At 53.1% G+C, this 7,386-nt stretch overlaps 2 non-coding genes across 2 annotated transcripts; one reads left to right on the forward strand and one right to left on the reverse strand.

The window, feature by feature from the left end:
• Positions 1-506: 506 nt before the first annotated feature.
• TRNAC-GCA lies at positions 507-578 on the reverse strand. The gene has a single exon. It is a non-coding gene; the product is annotated as a tRNA-Cys (tRNA).
• Positions 579-2,931: 2,353 nt separating this feature from the next.
• TRNAS-AGA lies at positions 2,932-3,013 on the forward strand. The gene has a single exon. It is a non-coding gene; the product is annotated as a tRNA-Ser (tRNA).
• The last annotated feature ends 4,373 nt before the right edge of the window (positions 3,014-7,386 follow it).

The raw sequence follows: 7,386 nt of genomic DNA on the forward strand, positions 1-7,386 counted from the left end.
AGCCCTGGGCTCCTCCCACCACCTGCACCCTCCTTCCGCCCCAGCCCTAGGTCACTGGTAACTTTCTCCCAGTTTAATAGAATAGAAAAAAGAGAGGATTGAATGTGTAACAGGGAGTTTGGTAAATCTTGGTTATTTTAATTTTGCAACAGGCTCCTGTCCACCCCCAGTAGAATTTTCAGTCCCAATGGCAACTTACTTACCAAATGTAATACAGACTAGTCCATGCCTCCCAAGTGGACGTGGTTCTTGTTCTTCTGCACATTGTAGCCCATGGAGGCCAAGGACCTGCAAATGTGTCTTCATGGGCCTTTGTTTAGTTGATGAAAACATAAACTAGACACTTAGAGGATTGGAACTGATTTCAGCGGAGGGACATGTTTGCTAGGTTTTTATGCATTTGCATAGGAAAATGTTGAGTGTTTCTATTCATCCGTAGACAGTGGAGCTCCTGAACATAATGACAATGGATATGTAATTCTTTTTGTTGAAGGACCAGGCTTTTAAAGGGGCACTTAGATTTGAACTAAGGGCCACTTGATCTGCAGTTAAACACTCTACCACTGAGCTATACCCCCCAACAATTACATTGGCAAGTCAGTGATCTTAAGGATCTTGAAACCTGAGAGTGGAGTTTGTTTCTTCCACACCAGTGTTGCTGTCTGTGCATCCCGGAGCTATGGGGTGAGTGGGAAACGCCCACAACTAGCTTGTCAGTATCAACAAAGGAGCAGCCGACATCAGGACCAGTGAGACGTGTTGGTGGTCCATCAGGAAGAACCCACACTCCCAGAGACTTCTCGGCGAGGGCAGGGTACACAATGGGGGCTACCTACCCGCCACGTCCCAACAAGGGTCTTTCTAGTCCCACTTCAGTGTTACCCAATTTCTAATCAGTCTTTGGCCCAGATTCCCTCCCTGAGCGGCACCAGCACATGCCTGGGCCCCCTGCTAGTGTTAAATCTGCCTTGAGCTGGGACCCAGCTTGGCAAAGAGCCTGCAGCCCCCTCTGTGCTGGGGAGTGAGAGCAGCCCTGGCACTGGGCAGGGCAGCCCTGAGGGAATGAACCCAATGTGCCCGTGAGGCCCTGATCCAGAACCTCTGCCAGGCAGCTCGTGCTGCTCGGGCGTCTCTAGTCTCCAGCGAGGATTCAAAGCTTCTCTGCTCCAGGGGAACCCCTGGGGGAGGGAGGCAGGGCTCCTGCAGGATAAATCTTCCTGCTGGCAGAGCTCCGGTCCCCTCCTCATGGGCACAGGGCATTGCACATGGCACCCACCACATGCACACACCCCTTTGTGGGGAGAATCAGCTCTGGGATATTGGGGTCAAACCCTTCCCACCTCCTCCCTGCAAACCTTCTCCTGGCTTCAGTGAGGGAATGGGGGTGTGAGGGGCTAGTGCGGTAACAGCAGCAGCGTGGCCGCGGGGCTCGGCCGGTGGCTGGGGCCTGTCACCTGAGCCAACAGGATCATAAGAACATAAGAAAGGCCGTACTGGGTCAGACCAAAGGTCCATCTAGCCCAGTATCTCTCTACCGACAGTGGCCAATGCCAGGTGCCCCAGAGGGAGTGAACCTAACAGGCAATGATCAAGTGATCTCTCTCCTGCCATCCATCTCCATCCTCTGACGAACAGAGGCTAGGGACACCATTCTTACCCATCCTGGCTAATAGCCATTTATGGACTTAGCCACCATGAATTTATCCAGTCCCCTTTTAAACATTGTTATAGTCCTAGCCTTCACAACCTCCTCAGGTAAGGAGTTCCACAAGTTGACTGTGCGCTGCGTGAAGAACTTCCTTTTATTTGTTTTAAACCTGCTGCCTATTAATTTCATTTGGTGACCCCTAGTTCTTGTATTATGGGAATAAGTAAATAACTTTTCCTTATCCACTTTCTCAACATCACTCATGATTTTATATACCTCTATCATATCCCCCCTTAGTCTTCTCTTTTCCAAGCTGAAGAGTCCTAGTCTCTTTAATCTTTCCTCGTATGGGACCCTCTCCAAACCCCTAATCATTTTAGTTGCCCTTTTCTGAACCTTTTCTAGTGCTAGAATATCTTTTTCTTGATCACAGCAAACAAAACCAGCTCGGCCCACAGGGGAAGAGTTCAGTCCAGGGCCTGGTGCATTCTGGGAGCAGAGGCGGTGCAGAGAAAGGGCAGATAGGGGGCAGCTCTGAACACTCCGCGCAGAACTGCCTGTCCTGTCCCGCAGCCCCTGTTACAGGGGGCTTTTAGCCATCGTTTTAATCAGGCCAATAAATTGAAACAACCCCCTGTTAAATCATTGCTCAGCCCGAGCCCTTCACCCACATTCCTTAGGGCATTGGGTGTTTCATTTCCTGCCTCAATTTCACACAGAGACACAATTTCCTTTGCACAGATCCGTGAACAGCAAAACCTCCCTGTGTCTCTGGTCTGAGCCAGGGCATTCGATTCCAGTGAACCCTTCTCTCCTGCAAAGCGATGGTCAGATAGAGGGGACGTGGCACCTGCATCCCTGCCAGGGAGATATTGGCTCCGCTCTTTCTTTCTTTCTGCTGCTGTTGTTAGTCCATGAAACATCAAGGGTGGAATGCAAGGCTAAGTTCATGCACCAGCCCCCTGAAAAAATTTCAGTGCCCCAGAGAAATCCTGCCGCCTGCTATTGGAATGATGTGCTGGAGATTTGAATGGGAAAGGAACTGTCTGAATTGTCAGAGTGGGGAATGAACAACAATCTACAGCAATGTCATTAACACAAACACACTCTCATCCTGCTCCAGCCGGAAGGGAAATGGGCAGGAATTCTTGCTGTTCACCCAAGGACACACTTACACTGATGCGCAGCCGTGAGTGTGCTGGGGAAGCTGGTCTGGGCAAACAATTTGAAGTGACAATTCAGTGAGAACAGAATTATCATGTAATGACACAACTGTACAGCAAGTAGTTGTGACCGAGTGGTTAAGGTGCTGGATTAGAAATCCATTGGGGTCTCCCCGCGTAGGTTCAAATCCTGCCAACTACGCAAGCACTGTGCTGTTGTTATTATTGTAGTCTTAGTGCCTGAGCATCCAGAGTGCAAACTGGAGCCAGATCTACTTTCACTCTGTCAAGACTTAAAATGCTGCTGTGGCACTGCTATAGCACTTTGGAGTAGACAGTGAGTGGAGGGGTTTTCCCGTCCCTGTAATAGCTGCATTGACAGAACAATTCTTCCTTTTCTTTAGCACTATCTAACCAGGGCTTAGGTCACCTTAACTATATGGGTTTGGGGGGGGTCACACCCTGAGAGACGTCGCTCTGCCAGTTCAGTGCCCAGCGTACACCAGCCCTTAGATCCCTCTTGGTATTTCAATGCAGGCACTGACCTGTGAGAGGAAAACATCAGTTCACAAACACAGAGACTGAATTCCCCACATTTAATCTCGGTTCACTTTCCAGAAAGTCACAAAATTCAATTCATTCTTGCTAGGACAGAGAAAAAATAAGTGACACTAAGTTTTTGGCTTGGTTAAATAAAACTAAGTGTTTAATTAATATAGTAAAAATCTGTCCTGATTCCTCTAACTAACACCACAGCGTGAAATAGGAACATAGACAAATATTGTCAGTGACGACTAATTTCACAAATGATCTTCCCATTATTAATTTCCACGCTGCCCCCATTGGAGGTCTGGGCATCTCCAGTGTCATTGCTCTGCGTTCACCTTCCCCTTAGAATTGTTCTCTGACATTCGCCTTCCTCTGCAGTGTGGGGCACGGGTCACTTGCTGGAGGATTCCCTGCACCTTGAGGTCTTTAAACCACGAATTGAGGACTTCAATAACTCAGACATAGGTCAGGGGTTTGTTACAGGAGTGGGTGGTTGAGATTCTGTGGCCTGCATTGTGCAGGAGGTCAGACTAGATGATCATAATGGTCCCTTCTGACCCTAAGTCTATGAATCGATGAATCTAGTCCCAAATTTGGAAAATTGTGCAGTTCAGAATGTGAATAGTGACCCCGGCTCCTTCCTGCACCTGCTCTACATTGCTCCACAGCAGCTTCTCCCCCTGCAGAGTCACCCCAGCACGGCAGTGCAGCCGCCCAGGGTTCAGCAAGGGCCCCTGGCAAGGACAGTGGGTGCATCTAACAGCCCAGTGTGCCTGGCCATGAGGCAGCTGTAAAAAAGCAACACACCCCGCCCAGAAGTACAGAGACTGAATTCCTCAACTTTAACATCATGACCCCCTGTAGAAAGCCACTTGTCAGTTGTATTTTCACAGGGAGATGCAAAAATCAAGTGACACCAATTTTCAAGTTGAGTAAATAAACTTGAGGAGCTAGTTATTAACCTCCCAAAAATATACTAAAGATCCCTAACACCTGAAGGTGAAATATGAACAGAGACAAACCTTGTCAGCAAAGGCTCATTTCCCAAACGATCCTCAAAATGTTACTAATTCCCACCCCTCCTCCACAGGAGCTCTGTGCAGTGTAACTGTTCTGCAGGCAACCTCCCGTTAAATGCTGTTGTGAGCAGGGCCGGCTCTAGGTTTTTTGCCGCCCCAAGCAAAAAAATTTTTGGCTGCCCCCCCGTCCCCAAACATGAGCCCCCCCGCCCACCAGTGACCCCCCCACAACCCCTGTTGCCCCAGCACTGGGCTCCCCCCCAAATGTGGGATCCCCTACCAGCACACTGCAGCCGAGCCCTGGCCCAGCTGCGACTCTGTCCCCATGCGGGTGGAGCTGCTGGGCGGCGTGGAGCGGGAGTACTTCCAGGTGGCGGCGCGGCTACGGGGTGGCGCAAAGAACACGGCCCCCTCCCTGGGCTTCGCAGCACTGCTGGTGGCCAAGGTGGATCAGTTCGCACTCACCGCCCTCACCCCCGACATGCTGGCGGCCAAAGACCTGGAGAGCCACCCGGACATGCTGCTCTTCAGCCTCACGGTGCCCTGGCCCAGCCCCGGCGGGCGGGAAGGCGAGGATCTCTGGCTGTGGGGCTACCTGCTCAGCACCGACGAACCCAGCCGGCCACTCACCTCCTCACACACTCCAGGAGCCCCTCGCCGCCATCGCAGCCCGGGCTCGGCTCCAGGAGACCCCGTTTCCCTCCCTCCCCGACTCCTCACACACACTGGGTAGGGCCGCCCAGAGGATTCAGGGGGCCTGGGGCAAAGCAATTTTGGGGGCCTCTTCCATAAAAAAAGTTGCAATACTATAGTAACATGTATTTGGAAATGTAAAAAATAACTAGTGAAAATTAATTTGTAATAATTTGAAAATACACCAAATACATGATTTAAAAACATTAAATGCTTTACTGGTCTGTCTACATTTGCAATTACATAATGGGCTGTTGCTGGGTGATGGTGATGGTTGGTGCCAATGGGCTGTCACTGCCTGGAGGTGGTGCTGCTGTTGCCCAGGGCTGGGTGGGGAGCTGGGCTCTGGGGGGTGCCCGGCTCACAGGGGCTGGGCTCAGGACTGTGAGGAGATGGGGGTCGGAGGTTGTCTGGCTCAGAGGGGCTCGCCTCAGAGCTGGGGGTCTGGGGTGGGGGGGATGGGGTCAGAGGGTGCCCAGCTCAAAGGGGTTGGGCTTGGAGCTGGGGGTCAGGGCTGGGCCTGGGGGGTAATGGAGTCGGGGGGTGCCTGACAACCACCTCCCTGAGACCCCCCCAATCCAACCCCCCCTTCCCTGGCCCCTGACCGCCCCCTCCCTGCCCCCTGAGTGTCCCCGGGACTCCCTGCCCCTTAGCCAACCCCCTTGCCCCTTAGTCAACCCCCCGGCCCTGGCTGCTTATCCCCGGCTCACCGCGCGCCTCGAGAAGCGGCCATGCATAGCGCTGCAGCCGTGTGGCTCTGGAGGGGGCTGAGCTTTTCCCCGCTCAGAGCCGCGTGGTAAGGGGAGGAGCCGCTTGGCCCAGAGCTCGCAGCCCCGCCCCCTGACCACGCGGCTCTGAGCGGGGTGGAGCTCAGCCCCCCCGGAGCCAGGCGGCTGCAGCGCTGTGTAGGACCCAGGGAACAAGCGGAGGAGGAGCGGCCCATCTTCTGCAGCCAGGCGGGGCCGCGCTACCGGTAAGGGGCCATCCCTCTCCCCCAAGTGGAGCCGGTAGCGCGGCCCTGCCCCGGCTGCAGGGGACGGGCCGCTCCTCGGCTCACAGCGGCGGGATGAGCTGGGGCCGCAGCTTTATGCCGCCCCCTACATTTTGCCGCCCTAGGCACCAGCTTGTTTAGCTGGTGCCTAGAGCCGCCCCTGGTTGTGGGACATTCCCAGGCCTGGAAATGTACGAACGACAGAATTTGAAGAGCAAAACTGGCTCCTCGCACCAGGCGGGATTTGAGTGTTTTGTCCCTGTCAAAACAGGGACAAAACACTTTTTGTCCCTGTCAAAACAGGGACAGACGCCAGGGGCAGGACTCCAGGCTCTGTTTGAGGGATCCTGGCACAGGGGCTGGGGGGAGAAAGGATGGTAGATTCTGACCTGTGCTCTGGAGAGGAGGTAATAATTGAAGGGGGCATTTCTGACTCCTCCCCTTCTCAGGCTCCCCTGGGCTGGAATTCTACATTCCACAGGGTCAAATGAGGGGATCACTGCCCGAGCACTATTTCAGCCCCACATTTTTGGGTGGACCTCCCACAGTGGGAGCTGCCGAGCACTCCCCCGCAACACACACACACACATGCCGGCGGGAGCTCCACCGGAGCCAAATGCCGCCCCCCCGGGAAACGGCCGCCCCAAGCGCCTGCTTGGCGCGCTGGTGTCTAGAGCCGCCCCTGGTTCCCACCAAGGCATGAGAGAACCCAGGGTGTTTCTAGCAGAGTTTATGGAACTGACGTGGGGAAACCAGCCTTTAATAACAGGCAGTTCCAGTTTAAACTAAGTGTTTTTAACAATTTCTACAACATTAAATAACCCTTCAATCGTAGTGTCACCATCCATAAAATTGCTTCAGCCTCCTAAGTGCCCAACTAAACATCTCTTCAAATCCAAGGGAGTGGAGATCAGTCAATGTTCAGAGTCATCCCACATAAAAGAACCATGTTGTGGTACATACTGGCCCCATCATGTGGCCATCGCTTTTCCCTCCTCCTCCAGAGTCAGAATGTGATCAGCTCCCACTGAGGGGGTGCAACACCCCTCCCTTGGTCTCTGTGCCAGAGCTCCTATCAGCTCAGTGTCCTTCCTGCAAGAGTCGGCTGCTGAGAGGGTTGCAATGGGGTAAATGAAGGCAGAGGAGGATTGTTCCTGATGGGGTTTCTTTGTGTTGCTCTGTGATCCTGCTGGAGGAAGCATCATTTGTGTTTGTTTCAGTGGCTTGGGTTGGTCTCAGGTTGTGACCATGGGTACAGGGATTCCTGCACTTTCTGCTCTTAGCCCCTCAGGGAATGGACAATGGAGCAGTTTCAGAAATTGG

Source organism: Mauremys mutica, unplaced genomic scaffold (assembly GCF_020497125.1).
Source record: "Mauremys mutica isolate MM-2020 ecotype Southern unplaced genomic scaffold, ASM2049712v1 Super-Scaffold_100089, whole genome shotgun sequence".
Lineage (NCBI taxonomy): Eukaryota > Metazoa > Chordata > Testudines > Geoemydidae > Mauremys > Mauremys mutica.